General features: G+C 43.3%; 1 pseudogene; it reads right to left on the reverse strand.

Annotated features, from left to right (window-relative positions):
* Positions 1-13,449: 13,449 nt before the first annotated feature.
* LOC114634395 lies at positions 13,450-13,776 on the reverse strand (annotated as a pseudogene).
* Positions 13,777-19,142: the final 5,366 nt, after the last annotated feature.

Here is a 19,142-nt window from a genome sequence, read left to right on the forward strand (position 1 = left end):
GAGGGGAGGGGAGGGGAGGGGAGGGGAGTCATGGGTTTAGTGTCTCCAGAGTCTGCAGTAGGAAGACATGCCAGCAGAGAGAGGTCAGGATGAACAGTGAGTTCCAGGACAGCTTATTTGTTACAAGCCCTAAGCAGAAGCCAGAGGAAACCAGATCTAAGCCTGCTTTGGTCACTAATTTGCTGTATGAAGTAAGAAAAGCATTATGACCTTAATGGTTGTTAGTCTCAGAGACCAAGTTAACCTGGTTGATAGCCAAGTTTCTTTCTGATCCTGGATTACAATAGCTGTTATTGATTCATTAAATTTTTCTTAAATATATTTGTTTTAAAAGCATTATATGTAAGGATTTTCATTAATGCACAGTAAAAAATAATAAGACTTTCAAAGAACCCTAGTTATCATTTTCTCTCTCAGTATTGTCAACCTTCCACACTAATAGTGCTGACTTGTGTAATCAATATGTAAAACTGACACCCAAGGCTGGGTCACAAACATTTTGTTTCTATCTTTTTATGTTGTGACTTTGTTTTGAGATAGAATCTTTCTATATAGCCCAGAGTCGAGTTGAACTCACTATGTAACCCAAGATAGCTTCAAATTCATATCCTCCTGTCTTTACTTTGAAAGTATTGGGATAATAGGCATCTACCACCATAACTAGCTACAGCTTCTGTTTTTGCTTCATCAGATTACTTACACCCATGAAGCCAGCTGTTGTGTCAAGGACATGCACAAAGGGAGGTCTACATGATGAGAACTGAGGTCTCATGCCAGGAGCAAAATACCAAACTGCAAGCCACACAATGCCACCTCAGAGGTGAGTATTTTAGATTTATCTCTAGTCAAATCTCATATTAGGTATTAGACTTCCTTTACTGTAACAAAACACCTGACACAGTTGCCTTAAAAAGTAGAAAGGTTTATTTCCTCACAGTTTGAGAGGATCCAATAAGTTGCCTAGTCATGGTAAAGCCTATGGTGAGGCATTGTACCATGGAAGTAACCCAAGACAGAGAAAACTTTCGGCTCACAGTAGCCAGGAAATGATAGAGAGGAAGAGAGACTAGTGTCTCAATACTCCTTACAAAGCCACACCCTTAATAATCTAACTTCCTCCCGCTGAGCTGAAACTCCTAAAGAATGTATTGCTTCCCATTGTTGCCTTTGATACATGGTCATTTCATATGAAACTCTGACGCAAAGCCACACACATCACCCAGGCTTGGATTTCTGGCTCACAGAAACTGCATGTGATTATAAATAGTTAATGTGCTCTTGACTAAGTTCTAGGAAAAAAAAAAATGTTATGCTGGATCAGGAAACTCACATTTCTCAGCATGCAAAACAGCATGAGGATTCCAATTGCTTATCCTCTGATCCACAGCTGTGAGTCTTTGAGACTGGATCTATACATATCAGAAGTCCTCGAAAGGTGCATAAATCAGAATTATAACGAAGCATTTCTGAGAATTAAAAAAAAAAACGTGATAATGAGCTGACATGTATTGCTCATGTACTAAACAGTGCATGTTTTCTTGTGCAGAGTCCAAAGTCACTTGGCCTGGTTGCCAATAGGCCTGCTGTCAGAGGGTACAATATGTTTATCACAAGGCAAATATATGCTCGGAAAATAACACAAACGTAAACCTAATGTGTAACGTGAGTCCACTAGGGTCTGGTTGAAGGGATAGGGCTGACCTGATACATAACAAGCATTCATATATGTTCATGAAGTTTCCTGCTCATAGATAACTTTGGGGCTCTATTCTAAAAGTTGAAGATTTTATGCTAATTTCTTACATTTTATTGTTAGCTTAAAATTTCCCTTAAAGAAGAATGCTTTAAGAAAACTCATCGTTAAGCACAGTGTTGAAGACTTGGTCCCCGGTTCAGCCGAATTCACAGGTGGGATGTTTGGGAAGTGACTGGACCCTCAGAGTGTTGACCTTCTGAATGCCGTCATTCATTTATGGATTCGTAACACAGCAGTATGTTGTTCCTGGAGGTGGAAGCGCTTCTACAAAGGGCCTATTTAGAAGAAGTAGGTCATTGTGGGTGTGTCCTTGACCTGAGCTCGTTCCTGTCATTTTCTTTGCTTCCTGTCTGCCACGGATGGATTGGATGATGTTTCTCCACCACACCCTCCTGCCATGATGTATTTATTGTACTCTCTGACCACAGGCCTACTGGCAACCAGGCCAAGTGGCCATAGACTGAAACCACAAGCCAAGGCAAACCTAACACATTCTTTCTCATTAACTCTTATTAGTGTTCTTTTCCGGCTCCTGCATCCCTGTGCGTGTAAGAACACAGTTGCTTACAGAGTAGTAGTCTTCCACTTACTGTGAAAAATGAGAGGGCATAAATTTTGGAGAATATATTAAGTAGAAGTCTGGATTGTAAGTTTCATAAACCTAATAAGAATCAGGTTTAGTGAAAAGATGAATTTACTGGATGGTCATTACAGCTTGCTGGAATTCAAGTCAGAGCCAAGTTCAGATGCAGCTGAGCTCTCAGGCACAGAGGGAGCCTAGAGCTGGAGAGCCACCAGCTAGCTCTCTGTCTCCCAGACTGGCCTCTGCATATCTGGGTGCTAGTCTTGTCTTGTGGCTGACTGCCTTTCTTCTGGGTGGGAACATGGTTGTTGGCAGTTCCTGTGATTTATGTTTTTAGTTGAAGTCATTAGAGACCTTCTCTTCGCTCTCAAATATTGGTTGCCAGTGAACTCTAATCAGGGGAGGGTGACACGTTGTTCAACATGGCTGCTTCTTCAGAAGTTGAGGAGGGAGGATGAAAAGTGGGTGGATCGGGAAGATAGACCAAGTTGTTCCACGCATTAGGTTCCCAGGGCTGACTTCATAAAGTACCACAAATTGGCAGTTTAAATGTTGGAAATGCATTATCTCATGGTTCTTGGAGCTGAATGTTCAAGATCAAGGTGTTGGCAGAACTCCTGCCGAAGGCTGAGCCTGTCCCCAGCTTTTCTCCTGATTTCTAGTAGTTTGATAGCAACGTGTAGCTATCCTTGGCTAGGAGAAGCATCGCCCACATTTCACCTTCATCTTTCCATCCCATTTTTTTCCCAGTCTATGTCTACATTCCCCCCTTATATAAAGATATCACATTAGCCGTTTTAGAGTAAGGACCCACCAAAGTATGATCTCATCTTAAATGAACTGATTATGTTAACAACACTCTACTCTCAAATAAGGTCACATTCTGAGATTCAGGAAGCCAAGGGGGGTGGGGATAATCATGTAAATTGTGAGGAGGGGGCACTCTATTCGTCCTCTATCTTTTGTATAGGGGAAGTGCTTTGTGTACAGTATGACTGAGTTCAAAGAAGGGAAGCAAAAACCAAGGACAAGATTTTCAAAACTTGAATTATGACTCTCTGCACGCTACACCACAGTTTCTTTTCCAAGAAAGAAAACTAACTCACAAGCCCAAATTTAGCAAAGTAAGTGGGGATTTTTCTTTTTCTTTTTTTTTTTAAGGTAGGGGAGGTGAGGAGTTATAAGACACAGAGTGATACACAGGATACACAGAATACATCCTGGCTTTGATGGGTAACGCGATGCAGCCGCCTGCAAGCGCGGTCCCACTTGTTTTCCTTCAGCTCACATCCCACGCAACCCTCCTTTCGAAGGTCTCTTACTTGCCTAAGGCTGGCACCTAGTTGATATGAGTGGAAATCAATAGAACAAAAAGCCTATCCTCTTGTGCTGCCCAGGGAACCTTAGCAAGAAATGGGAGCAGAGAGAGTTTGAGTAAGAGTGAGATAATTCAGAACAGTGTTTGGTTTCTCCTTTGACCTTCAAGGATCCTGGGGTAGGGATGGGGGGCTGTCTGAGAGTGACAATGAGATTATGCCCCTTGCCTGGCCTGGGGCCATGGAGAATTAAAATCCACAGATGCCCTGCTGCCTTTAGGAGAAAAGCAGAAGTATAACAAGTGATTTCTGGAGCCCTAAATGACAAAGGAGACCCCTGGGATCCCTGGAGCCTGTCAGGTGCTTGCATTACTCAGCTTCAGGGGACAGCAGAGGGTCTCTGCTGGAGCCATGCCACTGAGTGAACACACAAGTTATCATAGGACCTTCCATGGACCCAAATCTCTAATCTGTCATTGACTGATTTCCATCAGGAGAGACTGATACAGCCTCCAACTGAACTGACTTTGGTACTTTAAATACCATAAACTGACAAGATAAATATTTCCATCATCTGCTTGGAAAATCAGAGTAACAGAATCTCTCTGACCAGAGAATTCATGGCCAAACTGAGTGTGGAAAGATAAAATATTCTTTTTTTGTTACTGCTTTCATTCAATTTCATGGCTCAGGCTGTGCACATGCTTTTTATTTGTTTAACAAATCAGAGGATTGTATTAGTTTCATTCCCTTTCTTCAGAGAGGAAGGCTGAGGCCTGGAGAAGTTGAGAAACTTGATCTCAAAACCAAGTTGGAGTGAATTGTCTATAGCACGCCATTATAGCTTAACAAAGCTGACTCCAAACAAAGCAAGCAAGTCTGTTTCATATTGAAGCTTATAGTCCATACACCACAGAAACTCTCTCTCTAAGGTCAGACTATTGCTGGTGAAGAAAATTGGGTTTCAGCTTGCATTTCTCCTTTATAAGAGAGTGTTAATTATTAAATTAAATCAAAACTAATACCAAACCAAACCAACTACCTCTAAGGTCAGGGCATGCCAACACAGTCAGAAAAACATCCTCTTGTGTGTTCATGGGATGGTCCTCTAAGGAGAGACACAGCATTGTCTCAGAGAACAGAGGCTACATGGACATCTGCTTTGTTTAAGAGTGAGAGGGGGAGCAATTGGAGCGGGGTCTGTCCCTGATTCTGTGGCCTGCCTGTGGACCCTGTTCCCCTAACTGAGCTGTCTTGTCTTGTCTCAGTGGGAGAGCACAAGCCTTTTCTGGAAATGACTTGGTGTGCTTGGGTAGGTGCCCAGGGTGTGTCCTCTCCCTTCTCAGAGGAAAAGAGGAGTGCATAGGGAAGGGGGCTGTGTGAGGGGAGACTGGGAGGGGAGGGGGCTGCAATTGGGATGAATCAGAGTAAATAAATAATAAAGTGAATAAATAAATAACAAATGGAAAACATAAAACAAAAATAGCAAATAACTAAAAATAAAAAATTGAGGAAGGATTATCACCTTTTGGAGACAATAACTTAGACCCATGACTTTTCAAAACCCAGTTTTATATAAATTTGATAAAAATCTTAATTTAATCCCATATTTTGAGATATTAGGTTCTGTGAAGGCCTGGCCACATGTGTTCAGAGAATCACATCTTCACGCCCTCTAAAAAGTAAAGACAATTGCCACATTGTAAAGTCTGAAAAAATGCCCATGTTACTTGTCTCAAGGCTCCTCTCCCTTCGAAAGCATGGCCCACCCCTTTGCTGGTAATTTATGGCGACAGATTCAAATTATGTCATTTTGCAACATATTTCCTTACAGAAATTCCATGGCAGGGCGTGGGGGAATTGGCTGTTCAAATGAGATTTACTGAGATAACGGATTCAAGAGTTCTGGTCTCCGTCTACAAGAGGCACATGGGCACTGGTTCAAATTTTCCAAGTTCTTTGGTGATCTCAGACGACATGATAAGGAAAGCCTGACTCTGGAAGGCAAAGCACAGTGTGGCTGAAACACACACACACACACACACACACACACACACACACACACACACACACACACAATGCCTTGCTTCTTCAAAGCGGCTGCCTGGACGCAATGCAGTAACTTTATTCTTTCAACACAGGCAGCAAACCACAGAGAAACCCTGAGGTCTGCAGTTCTGCAGAGGGGGCTCTTTAAAATGCTGACTTGCTGCCGTGAAAGGTGCTCAGGGCACTGAGCAAAGAGAAAAGGGCGAGTCATACAACACTGTGGGCTGTGTAAAGTCATTTGCCAGGGGAAAATAGATCAGACGGATACATATATTATGACTCAATATGGGGCAATACTATATTATATCACAATGGATGGCAACCCTGGAAAGACCCAACAGAACTCAACAATTACTCCTTTGTAAAGAATAGGTTGGGGATAATTCTTTTAGACTATGTATGGATGCATTTTAGTCATTATGCTTATGTATTATAGATAGGGATATTAAAACAAACAGATACAGTTAAGCAACCATATGGTTTGTCTAGTGGGAAGGGGCCAACTTAGCCATACACACAATAAGTTGACCAGTCTCTATTCCAGCATTCTCAGGGGCAAGTTGATGTCTGGTCCTAGGCTGTTACAGCTCAGAGAGCGTGGGAACAGCGTGGCTGTTATTTCCAGCACTGTGCTGACTATTATACACATAGAAAGTGCTGTAGGCTGTGGTGCAGGCCAGGGTGTGCCAGTAAACATTTAGGTTCCTGCAGACTGAGGACAGCATCAGATAAAGAAGATTTTTTTTTTTTAAAGAAAGAACAGCTCAGTGTTTGGTTTGAGATAATCAATGCTTCAAAACAAAATTTGGAGAACTATTCACTTGATCCTGCTGATCTGGAAAATGGGATTAATTTTTGCTTTACAGTTGAACCCATTTTTCACTCTAGAAAATAAACTCTAGCTATTCATGAGAAAAAAAAGTCTGTTTTCTGGAGACTCTGAAGGACCCTCCCCTTGGGTGTCATTTTCTTCCTCATGGTCTACCTTCCTACACTCATTCAGCTGTCCTCCACCGATAAAGAAAGGCTTGTGTGATTTTCAGAATCAATGTTTATGGATTTCAATATCCAATCCAAAGATAAATGTTTCCAACAAAAGGGTTTCAAAGGTATTAAAAATTAGGCCCAATGAGTGGCTTTTTGTTTTTATGGAGTATATATTTTTGAAAACTTTGACTAAGTGTCAGAGATAGGCAATAAGTCATTCTTTCTACAAGCAAGAATGGAACAAATATGTTGTGTGTGACTTAGGATGTCTTATTTCTGACACGTGATAGATCAATAATGCAAACCTCCTTTTCAAATTCTAGAAAACTAGATCCCAGAGATGTGGCCTTCCATATCTCTGTGCCCCGAAAGTGCTATGTTCATTACTACCTAATGGTCTTCACTCTTGTTAATCCTGCTGCATGGCTGCCAGGGTTCACCCTGTGGGACTGAGATAAGTGGAATCATAGCCCCCAAAACATCCACATCCTCATCCTTAGAGCCCCTAAATAAGTAACGTTACCTCACAAGGAATTGCAGGTACTGTTAGACAGGGGATCCAGAGCTGAGAAGATGAGCTTGGATTACCCAGATAAATTCCCCATATTCACAAGAGTGACTCTAATGATGAGGGGACAGGAGAGTGAGTGTCAGAAGCAGAGACAGGTCTGGAAACCCTCAATGACTTTTCATTGGAGAAGGAAGGCCACTGGTTAGGGAAAGCATGCAAGAGCCTCTTAAAACTGGCAAAGGGAAGGACTTGACTTCTACTTGGAGCCTAAGGATGTAGCCTTCTAGTAACTTCCTTCTGGCTCAGTGAGACACAAGTAGGGCTTTTGACCTGGACCTTTCTCCTGCATAATTATGAGATTATATATGTGTAAGTGTGTAATATTATTTTAAGTCACCAACTCTCTGGCCATATGATACAGTAGCAATACGAAGTCAATCCATAATCTCAGTTATCACCACTTAATAACTGAGCTAAAGAGTCCTGTTACTCTAGTACTGTCCCCTTTATCCTCTTCAGAGTATTTTTCTACTACATAAAAATTATAAACATTAAATAATGCTAGATAAGATAAACATTAAAATCTTTTAATTTACATTAATGGTGTTTGTCTCTCTCTGTGTGTGCACATATGCTCCATGGTATATGTGTGGAGGTCAGCTTGGAAGAGAGGATGGGATGTTACTTGGTGCTCATACCCACTGAGTCATCTTGCTAACCCAAAGTCCACATTTTTAAAAGCTTCTTTCCATTAGCATGTGACCTCCTTAGACAGAGCAGTGCCTCAAGCATTTAGAATTGAGTCTGGTACACAGTAGGCCCTAGAGGGTACAGGGGATGGGTGGTGAGGAGGTGAGAGGGGGGAACTGGGAGGAGAAGAGGGAGGGGAAACTGTAAGTAAATGGCTTAGTCAATAAAAAAATGAAAATAATAATAACAACGAAAGTGTAACTGTTCCTTCTTTGTAGTTATTCTTCCTCCTTCCCAGTGGGGAGGGAAATTTGCAAAGGAAAGAATTTGGAGCCATTTAGAAATGAGGCGTTGTGGTGATGGTGCTTCTTTCTTCCAGCACTTACGCCAGTAACCCAGGCTGGGGATGAATCCCACCAAGCAAGTCATTCTGGAGAACCATCGGATTGTCCATGCAGAGAAGACGCCAACTCCTAAGATCTGACTCTCTGATACATTTCCTACAATTTAGACTTGATGTATTTTCCGGTGATATTGTCTCTCATTGTAACACACTAGAGGATCTCTACGGGTACGAACTACAGAGAGATTATGGGATGGAAAGATCCACTTAATGCTCATGTCTGTATTCAGCATTTGGCCTCCCTTGGCCACTGTGGACTTGACCAGCCTCATCCCACCCACTCTTTTCCATATTAGGTCTATTCTAGGCTCCCTGGACCCTTTGCTACTCACTTGAAACATGGCAGTGTAATTCCTCTCATTTTCCTCTGGAATTTTTTGAGCCTGGTCTGACTCTGCCCTAAGCCTGTATCTCACTTCCAAGAGTATTTTCCCCTCTATCACCCTCCTGGATGTCTTTCTGAATGACCTCCAACTACTAAGAGCTACACCAGAGTTACCTCTTTGTGGCAACTGTCTAAAGACCGGAACATGGGCTGATGAAGTTCTCTTAAGTCCCTAATGGCTAGCTAGAATGATAGAACCATTTACTAGAGTGGAGACTCTGTCCTGTGTAAGACTAGACTAAGCTTATGCACCATTCATTTCTGAGTATCAGAATAGCTAATGGTTAGAGTAGCACTAATATGTGACTTGAGTTAAACTGTCAATGCTTGAGTCTAGTCCCTCTTCCTTGGCAGTACTTTAACTTACAAGATTTTCACCACTCCTGGTAACGCAGAAAGGGTTGGGAATGTAGTTCAGTGGTAAGTTTCCTACCTAGCATGTGGAAGATCCTGGTTTCCATCTCCAAGGTTGAAGAAGAGGATGAGTTTTTAGTTGGACACTATGGTGGTTTGAATAAGCTTGGCCCAGGGAGTGGTACTATTAGGAGGTGTGGCCTTGTTGGAGGAAGAGTGTCACTGTAGGGGTGGGCTTTGAGACTTTTCTCCTAGCTGCCTGGAAGACTTCTCCTGACTGCCTTCAGATCAAGATGTAGAACACCCAGCTCCTACTCTACTGCCATGCCTGCCTGGACAATGCTATGCTTCCCACCTTGATGATAATGGACTGAAGCTCTGAACCTGTAAGCCAGCCCCAATTAAATGTTGTCCTTTATAAGAGTTGCCTCGGTCATGGTGTCTCTTCAAAGCAACGAAACTGCAACTAAAACAAACACTTAGCTATCTAGAGCATGTCCCAACTTTATAATTACATTTGGCCAGGTGACCAAATTGTGGCCAGTGAAATACTCTGAAAACAGAGTATCTTACAGGAGTTTCTAACAGCCTTGGCCAACAGAATAGCATATGTGTTCGGTCTTCCATTCTCCTGTCCAGAACTTGGATGGTTCTAGTCATGCAATGCCAGAGTAACAATGGGTATCCTGGAGCTATGAGCGGTTGTTACCACCATAGGCTGGAGCAAAAGAAAAGGCTGTAAGGTCACTGTGTAAAGAAGACCACGTGGGCAGAATTAGAAATAAGTGGAAACTGTCAGTATTCTGTCTAAACTCCATCTCCACAGTTACCTGGCAACACCCAGGTATGCTCCTCCCCACAGTTACCTGGCAACAGCCAGGTAGGCCTGCCCACTATAAAAGGGGCTGCTTGCCCCCTCCTCTCTCTCTTACCTCTCTCTTGCTCCCTTAGCCCCACGCCTGCAGGCTCCCCTCTCCCTTCCCCTCTTCCCTTCCCCCTCTCTCCATGTGGTCATGGCCGGCCTCTACTCCTCTACCTCTCTCCTCTCTCCCCTCTCCCCTCTTCTCTCTCTCTCTCTCTCTCTCTCTCTCTCTCTCTGTCTCTTAATAAACCTCCCCTCGTGGAACCATTTGGTCTGCCATTATCTGTCTAAGCTACGCGCGATAAATCTTTTCAGAAACCTGTAGCAGAAATGGACACAACACATGTGATACATTTATGCAATGGTAATATAGACCAGTAAAAATGAAAGCATAATTGCTACTTGCTGTTGGAGTAATGTTTTTGTGCTTTGTGTAAAGATTATCCTTGTATTATTCGAATGTTGCTTTCAGAACCAGCAGAGATCTAATTGCAAGCCAGATTTTGGTAAGCGTCTTCTGCATTAGTATTTTGTGGACTGTGTTCTCTATGACCTTCTGATTGGTTAAAATAAAAACCCTATGACCTACATCAATAAGCAGAATAGTAAGGTGGAACTTCCAGAGAGGAAGAGGAACTCTGGGAAGGAGTCAGGCGTGGGAGATTCAGCCAGATGGACATGGAGGAAGAAGCAGGCTGAGAAGGAGAGGTAACTAGGAGCTAGCAGGAAACAATGCCTAGCTATAAGGCCAAAGGCTTATACATAAATAGTCTTCACGTCTATTCTGGAACTGAGGCGTGCATTAAAACCCCCAACATTTTCAACTGAGAACAGTGAGACTGTCCTGAAAGGTCCACATGAAACCAAATACCCAAGGATAAAGACTAGACTAAAAAGAGGCAAAGCAAGAATGCTGGAAAGCAGGAGGGTGCTTTTAGGTTGATGTAGGGACTGGATTGAGGGCAAGAAGCAGCTAAAGGGTGCTGCTAACTCCATGGGTGTGGTCTTCTAGTCAAAACTCTTTGACTCATCCTAGTTTTTCCTATAAATTGAAACTTAGGAATGTATTGGCTTACTCTTAAATGACTTCTACTTGTTTATTTGTTTGTTGTTTAATAAAAAACAAAGTTAGAATTGCAAACCTTAGCCATCCCCTTGTCGCCACTAATGTAAAGATCAGGACAAGAGCGTGTCTGTGTAACTGGGATCAGGTGCTGCAAAACAAAAGACTTTCTAAATCATTTGTAAAACCAAATTTCATTGCAGCATGGCACCCTGGACCTCGTGTACAGAGTCATATGCAGCGAGATCTCTTTATTGTACCCACATTTCTGTCTGGAATAAATCTATTTGACAGAATAAAGAATTCCCTCAGACAAAAAATATGTTGAAAAAAATGGGGGAGGCATCATTATTCTCAATTCTGAGGGCCCAAGAGAAAGAGGATAGGAAGTTTAAAAGAAAGCCTTTTCTGTCCTGAAAAAGATTAAATAGTCACATTCTTTCTCTGTAACCAGAACATTTACTAAGGCAATCCCAGCTGCTTCCAACAAATATGTTAGGTGGCTTTGCCAGAAAGTGTCAGAATAGAGCAATAATGAAAGCAGCTAGGATTTAGAAAATATCCTGACAAAGCTGTGTTGAAGACAAGAGGGACAGAGACTGGTTCCTACCATAAGGTCTTTGCACACCCTGAAGAGCTACTTCTCCTGAGCACCCGGAGTTTCTCGATGCCCTGGGAGCCAAGAGCAAAAAGAATTTTCCAAAAGTGCTTAAGTGTTTAACTTAAACAAGAAAACAGGAAAAGGAAAAACAAGCAGGAACGAAACACACACGTGACTGAAATTTCTCTAGCAGTTTAAGACAAAGTAGGAGGCAGGGGATTAATGATTTTTGATCATGGCTCCGTGAAGGCGATTCAGCTTGCCTCAATTAACTGTGTAATGTCCAGGAGGAAGTAATGGGTTTGTGTGACCTGTTTGTTTGTTTGGTTGGTTTTTGGGGGTTTTTTGGGCTCAGACTCTAGGGCATAATTAGAGTGGCCAGCAGAATCTGTGACCTTGCTGTTAGTCAACACTGGGGAAGCCTTCCACTGCCCCCCCACCACACCCCCAGCCCCACGGGTAACACCTGTGTGCTTACCTTACAGCCTTGGAGCTCCCATGCTCACCCTCTACTTCCCTCCTAAGATGGTGCTTGTGGTTGAGTCACACAGAGGATAGACACCCTTCCATAGGGGCAGCAATGGCTTTTTTCAAGCCCCTAACTGTGTCTCCTACATCTGCAGTTGTTAACACTTAACCTCTTTCTCTCATGACTCCCAAATCTCATGCCTCTCTCCCTGTTTCCTTCCTACTTTGGGTGGAGAGAGCTCTGATGATTCTAGCTTTTCCAATCCAGACTCTAAGTAGAAGCCACCAATCCCCCCTCCCCCTCCCCAGCTCTCCACTGGGCCCTCCACAGTGGCTTCCTGAGGTTCCCTGTGTCCCAGCTCCCAAAGGAGTTACAGTCTGACTTTCCTATTCCACCTCCCCCCTTTAGAAGGCTAGAGAAGAAAAGTTTCTGACTTGGGCCTGTCACCATGAACCAAACTTGTATGTCAGATTGTTTTTCCTTAATCTTCCCTACAAATGGCTGTCTTCCCAGAAAGCCCAGATGCATGAATCCCGGGGAACATGCCCTAAACCAGAACAGATGCCACTCTTGTCAGCACGGCCCTGATATTAGTCCCCTCAATGTTCGTGTCTCTGATCTTGTCTTAAGCCTGTCCTAGAAACACACTCTCCCACAGATCTTTGCATTATCCCAGGCCGGCAGTGTTTCTTAAACCAGTGGTTCTCAACCTGTCTAATGCTGTGACCCTTTAACACAGTTCCTGATCTTCTGGTGACCTCCCCCAAAAGTATTTTCGTTGTGACTTTATAACTGTAATTCTGCTATTGCTATAAATTGTAATGTAAATATCTATGTTTTCCAATGGTCTTAGGCAGCTCTTGTGAAAGGGTTATGGGGTCGAGACCCACAGGTTGAGAACCACTGATCTAAACAACCACCACAGTTGCTTAATGCCTGTTTTATTCTAGGGACTTTGAGGTGTGACTTCCAGTCCCACAGTTGCTCTGCATGGGAGGTCTATCAACATCTGAGATACGAGGGATCATAAAGCTGGCTTTCCTGTTTTCTTCTCAGAAACTTCTCTTGCTGGTTTAGAGGGATTTCCTATTAAGTCTCAGTACAGAAGCCACAGTGTCTCAGAAGTCATAGGAGTCCCAGGGTCTTTTCCTGGAGTTCTAGGGCAAAGAAACTCTGAATATGAAGAAGGCAACCTATGATTTTAGGAATTGATTGTGGCCATTTGGGGATTATGAAGGGAAACCAGTGTGTATTTATTCCTTTATTTATTTATTTATTTATTTATTTATTTATTTATTTTTATCCTGACCATAACATTTAATTTACAAAAAATATTACAATAGCCGAGAAAATAACAACAACAACAAAAAGAAATTAGAAGTGGGAATCAGGATAAAAAGAAATTCAGAGGCCTTAGTTCCTAAGAGACCAACACCCCTGCTGAGCAGGACTTAGAACCAGCCCCTTCTGAGTTTTCCTTGGCTGCTGGCTTCTCATCTTCCCTTATAAGAGGAATGCTGTGCTTTTCCCAGAATTCATTGAGTTCTTCCCCTTTGCCTGAAGCTGCTGTGACAGTGTCTCAGTGATCGTCTGTATCTGCTCCTTGTTTCCTTCTAAGGCGGGCAGCAGCACTTCTTAGACAGTCCGTTCTACAGCACACCTCCAAGCCTGCGGGTAGCACTTGCGGGCCTCATCCACTTCCTCCATTCAGTGTATCAGTCACTACGCTGTGCACCTTCAGTTTCATTCCAGTTCAGCTGCTTTGGATGCCAAGCCCCTCTGTTGCTGCCGAAGGCTAAGCATAGGAGCTAACCAGAACCTACTAAGTTCACATAGCAAGAAATAATTTGAAAAGACCCCTAGAGATAACTCACTATTTCTTATAACACAGTTAAGGATATAAAAAGCAGCTTTGATTCCCCCATTTGTAAATTAGGGTCTTGACAGTAAAACCCTTGGTTAAAGGACTGTTGTCTATGGGAGCCTTGGACAGCCTGTGACTCTGGACTTCCAAGTTCAAAGGGTGTTTAAAGTCCTTCGCAGCATCTTGTGATGGGAGATTTGGTGATGGATGAAAGAATTGTGTCTTTAAACCAGAGCAGATAGAGAACAAGCTTATTTAGTGCACTCTAAAGAGAGCAGCAGGCATGGCAGTAAAAGAAAAAAACACCTGTGTATGGGATGAGTTTGTGGGTGGAGTCTCACTGGGTTAGGGTGAGCCACTTTGTGTGCAGTGGCTCAGTATGTAATTCCCACCATATTACTGATGGGTGACGGTCATTCTTGAGCAGTTCGGGTGAGTCACAATGCATTCAATTTCCCAGGCATGTAATTCCTACTATGCAAATGAGCTTTTTTGGTTTTTGTCCTTGCTATCATGTGGTTCTGCTGTGTCACTATTTGGGTGAAATGGAGCTTAAGCATTTCTGTTTTAAGGGTGCTTTTGAGGCCAGGCTTGCTTTGGTGACTTGTTCCGTTTCTGACCTCTCAATTATGGCCTTCCCTCCACATGTCCACATCCATAATGAGATCACAGGGATGAGGCAGTACAAGTAGTTTGGACGGATGACGACCTTTCATTCTTTACAATAAGACTATGGTGGAAGGTGGGCTTCAGATGGTCATCCTGCTTTTGTTGAGTACTTGTATGCTTGCAGTCATCCAGGCACTGTTCTCCCCCAAGAATCCCAGAAGATTGGAAGAAAAAAGTGAAGCTGGCTCTGAAGTCCCAGGAGAAAAAGGCCATGACACGTATAGGGATGAATTTCTTATGTTGCCCCTGGATTTGCCTGTTCTGACCTTTGCCTCACTCACATCCCACACACTGCAGTTGGGGCTTTGCTGGGCTGGAGATTTAAGTTAGGAGGAAGTGCTCTCGATTTGGCCTCTTGCTTTCCCAGCATCAAAGGCCACCATGTGAACTGGAAAGGAAGCTCTGCGTGCATTATGTTGAGTTAGCAGTGGGTGTTCTGAGAATAGCAAGGAAATACAGTTGGTAGCAGCAAGAATTAGATTTCAGGCATGACTGTGCTGTTTCTGAGACTCTTGGCCAATCCTTGCTCAATACAATAGCAGATTTCAAATAGCAAGATAATGCTAAGGTTTGCCACCACCTACATATCCACACTGTTGACTACAAGAGGGATATAGGAAGCTATTTTCCTGCTCTCAGGATTTTGTCTCCTAGCACTAATGGCTATGAGGGAAATTGTAGCCTGCCGGGAGCCAACGTTACTTTTGAAAGAAGAGTTTTAGGTTTTGTTTTTCCTCAACTATTGACTCTTGAGAAAGCAGATGGTCAATGGTCGCTGTGCCCTAAGGAAAGTGGTCGCTGTGCCCTGAGCCAGACAAAAAACATTGGGGCTGCAAGATATCTGCCTTGGCAGAATGCCCAGCTTCTGTGAAATTCCCCCAAACACATTATCCCCTTCCCTGCCTGTATAAATTGCCTGATAAAATACAGCTTGATGGACCTTGATCAGAAAATTTGTCTTGGTCTCATTCTTTGCATCTCCTGTCCCTTTCATTCTTTCCCCTTCTCTCTTAGGGTACCCTGTCAAAGCCCTGGAAGGCCTGGGAAATAGCCTAAATCTTTTGTTCAATATAGAATTGCAACATCTTCGTTTGTACAGAGAGTACCTTATTTCCAAGAACTTCATGATTCCTGTCTGGGGTATCCCATTTACGGAAAGATGAGAGAAACATTTACTTGTGTCCCCCATTCATGGAACTCACAAAGGAAAGATCTCCTGACAGGATGCCACAAAGAACCATATACTTTTACACTGTACTACTTGTCAATTATTCCATCAATGAGTGAATCTATGTATTCATTCATTCATCTATTCAGTAAATATTTGTGTTGAGTTTATTCACCCATTAAATAAATTATAATGTAACAATAAATGATTTGGGAATATAAGGGTAAGCCCTGTGGATAAACCATCCTTGTTTACATTAGAATGAGACTGAGATAATAAGAAAACCCTTAAAACTATGATGACTGTATTCCCTTTGGTAGAGAAGACGTCGAGTGATGTAAGCTTGCACAGGATGGAGATGTGGATCTGTCTCCTTTTCAAGGAAGTGATGTATAAGAAGAAGCAGTAGGAGTCATCGGGTGACAAGAGGTAAGAGGGCAGTACGTTCAGAGAGTGGTGGAGACAATGGACGTGTGTGTAAGGCGGAAGGTGAGAGAGGTCATGTGAGTTGCAACAGAGGTTGTAGAAGGCTGGAGTGTGGCAAGGGGAAGCATGAATAGAGCAGTGGTAATCGGGTACTTCTGTGGACTCTTAAGAAAGGGAGTGTTGCAAAAGTGCTTTAGGAGAACAGTTAGTCTGTTTTTTGTGTTCAGCACATACTGGAAGTGACAGAGACTAGCAATAAGGAGATGAGTGAGGGATTATGGGTAACGATAAGATGAGGAGGACTGTCCGTGAAAATGGAGGGAAGACTAGCAGAGCCAGATGTCTTTGAGATTGGTCAGAGAATGCACCAGGAGAAACTTGGGAACACCATACTGCATCAGATTTGTAGGAACTGTCCTCTACTGAACACTGGGATTCATTTATCATAGTGGCTATCAAAGCTGTGTCCAAATAATCTCAGGCTTTCCCAGAGGTGTGTTAAGGAACCCACCCAACCAGAATGTCTCCATATTGACCCATTTGGACAAAGGCTTGAAAGCTACTATTCTTCTTTCTCACAGTGGACTCATTCTGTCTGAATTCCAGTTGCCCTCAGCAATTATTAAATTTGGATGTGGATATGTCTAAACCACCACTCTCGACACCAACTTCACCTCCATGCTCCTGAGATCTCAAGTCCCCCCAAAATGTGGATGTTTTTTCTGTTTGTTTTTTGTTTGTTTTTTTGTTTGTTTTTGCCTCTGTTCCCACACCCACCCAATTCACTCTTGCTTGGCTTGCCTCTCATTGTAGTTCTCTTACAGTATGTGTGTGTGCATGTGTGCACATATGTGTGCTTGTGCGCATGTGTATGTGAATGTGTGTGTGTTGAATTAATCTAAACTGTTACATTTATCAACAGAGATAAGAATTAAACATGACAGCTGACTGGCAACATTTTGTTGTTAGGTCAAACTCGTTCACTGGGAACAGAAGACGAAACCAGTCTCTTTTGACAAGAAGATCACTTCTTAAAAGGAATAATGTCACCCTGTGCCCAGGGAAGGACAGGGCAGGGCAGGGCAGGAAGGAGGTAGAGGCACAATGCCAACATGCTTGTGGATGTTCTGTTTCTAGATTCGTCTGTTCATTTCTCAGCTCTGGTTTCTAGGAGGAGACTTTACTTGCCCTTGGTTTCTCTCTTGCTAGTGGCAACAACAACCACGTGGAAAAGATGTCCCACATGTGACATCTGCTTTGCATGTCCCTGGAGTTAACTGAGGGCAGCACCAGAGCAGGGAGATCCTTCTAAATGCATTCAACCCATCCGTAAATAGTTCACTTCATCTTATTTTTATCTCGTAATTTTTCTTCTTTGACAAATGAGGGATATCGTGAACATTTAGATCCATGGCTTGGATAAGTCCAGAAACACTAGGGCCACCAGCTCCTTCTTCATCCCTACCATGGGTCAATGACCCCAGTAGAAAACACATTCCTTCTAAATTCCTTCAGGAGCCTTGTCATCACAAGGCTTTCTGATGTGAACAACTTTAAATTGCCTTTCGACCTACTTGAGGACCTCGCTCAGAAACAGGGCTTTTATGTTTGTTTTTAAAGAATGTTTGTTTTATAAAGTTAGTTGAGGTAATACTAGCAGTTGAAGCAGATGCGACATTTCAGTGGCTTGCTTGGAGATGTTATTCATTCCTTATGCTTGTGAATCCTCTAACTGGTCTTCCTGGTCTGTGTGGTCCTTCTTTCTAAGTAGAGGCAAGATTCTTGGCTCCTTACACACTCTGTTTCTGCTGCCTTCCTGCTGAGTAAACCCAGTGCAGAGACAACCTGGGATTAAACAAGAGAGACTTCTGAAGAAAGAAAGAAGATATTTTTAGTCTGAAAAGAAGAAAGAAGAAAAATCAAAAGGAGGGATGCAAAGTATATTCTAGAAGCTGACTTGATGGTGCAAGCCTCAAATCCCAACTACTTTGGAGGCTGAAGCAGGAGGATGATAAGTTCAAGGACCACCTGGTCACAGAGTGAGTTTGAGGCCAGCATGGGCAACTACATGAGGACCTGTCTCAACATGAAAAATGAAACAGAGGACCCAGGGGTATAGCTCAGGAGCGAGCACAAGCCTAGTAGTGCAAGGCTCTGAATTCAACCTCCTGTACTGAAAGATGAAACACAGCATAGGATGCTTTGACATCAGGGGCACTCAGAAGGCTTTGGGACAGGATAATGCCACAGGTTGGAGAAGCAGATCTCTTGACTGGTGTGGGAAGGAAGCAGAGAAATGGATACCTAGGCTTCACCTCTAAAGCTCCACATCATTGAAATTGGATGGGTAGCTGGTGTGCTAGAGGGTCTACCCAGGGACACAAAGAAGGAGACTAGGATAGAGGAGTCCTGTGGCAGTGAAGAGCAGCACCAGGATCTTGGGCTCCAGAGAACCCAAGAGAACTCTTGCGAGCAGGATATCCTCACCTGTGCTCTATAGAGCTTCATTTGGTGTAAACAGCTGGGTATATGGAGCTACTGGAGGCAGGGGGACTGATAGGGAGGTAAAGCCTGGGGCAGTAGGGCCCCAGGGGACACCAGAGGCAAGTGAACCATGGATTCAGGAGAAAGTTGGATGTAAGAGATGACTGGGACTGTGGAACACAGCTCGGGGTGGGGGTGGCAAGTTCATTTTGGGACACATGAGAATAAGTTGTCTTGGGACATCCATATGGAGATGTTCTGAGTCAGCCCAGCTTCAAGAGACAGCTTTGTCAACTGGCTCTGCTCCTTTCGTGAAAGTACCCAGAAATACAAGGCTGGTTACATCTCGTCTAGCACACAAGCTTGTGACGCGCCGCCTCGCCGATAAGGAGAACGCCACACTCAGGATTCTTCTGACAGCAGTTTACTTGTTACAGCTCTTTTAGATGGTGTTACAGCTCTCTTAGATGGTAGTGTTACAGCTCTCTTGGATGGTAGTGGC

Source organism: Grammomys surdaster, unplaced genomic scaffold (assembly GCF_004785775.1).
Source record: "Grammomys surdaster isolate TR1022 unplaced genomic scaffold, NIH_TR_1.0 99, whole genome shotgun sequence".
Lineage (NCBI taxonomy): Eukaryota > Metazoa > Chordata > Mammalia > Rodentia > Muridae > Grammomys > Grammomys surdaster.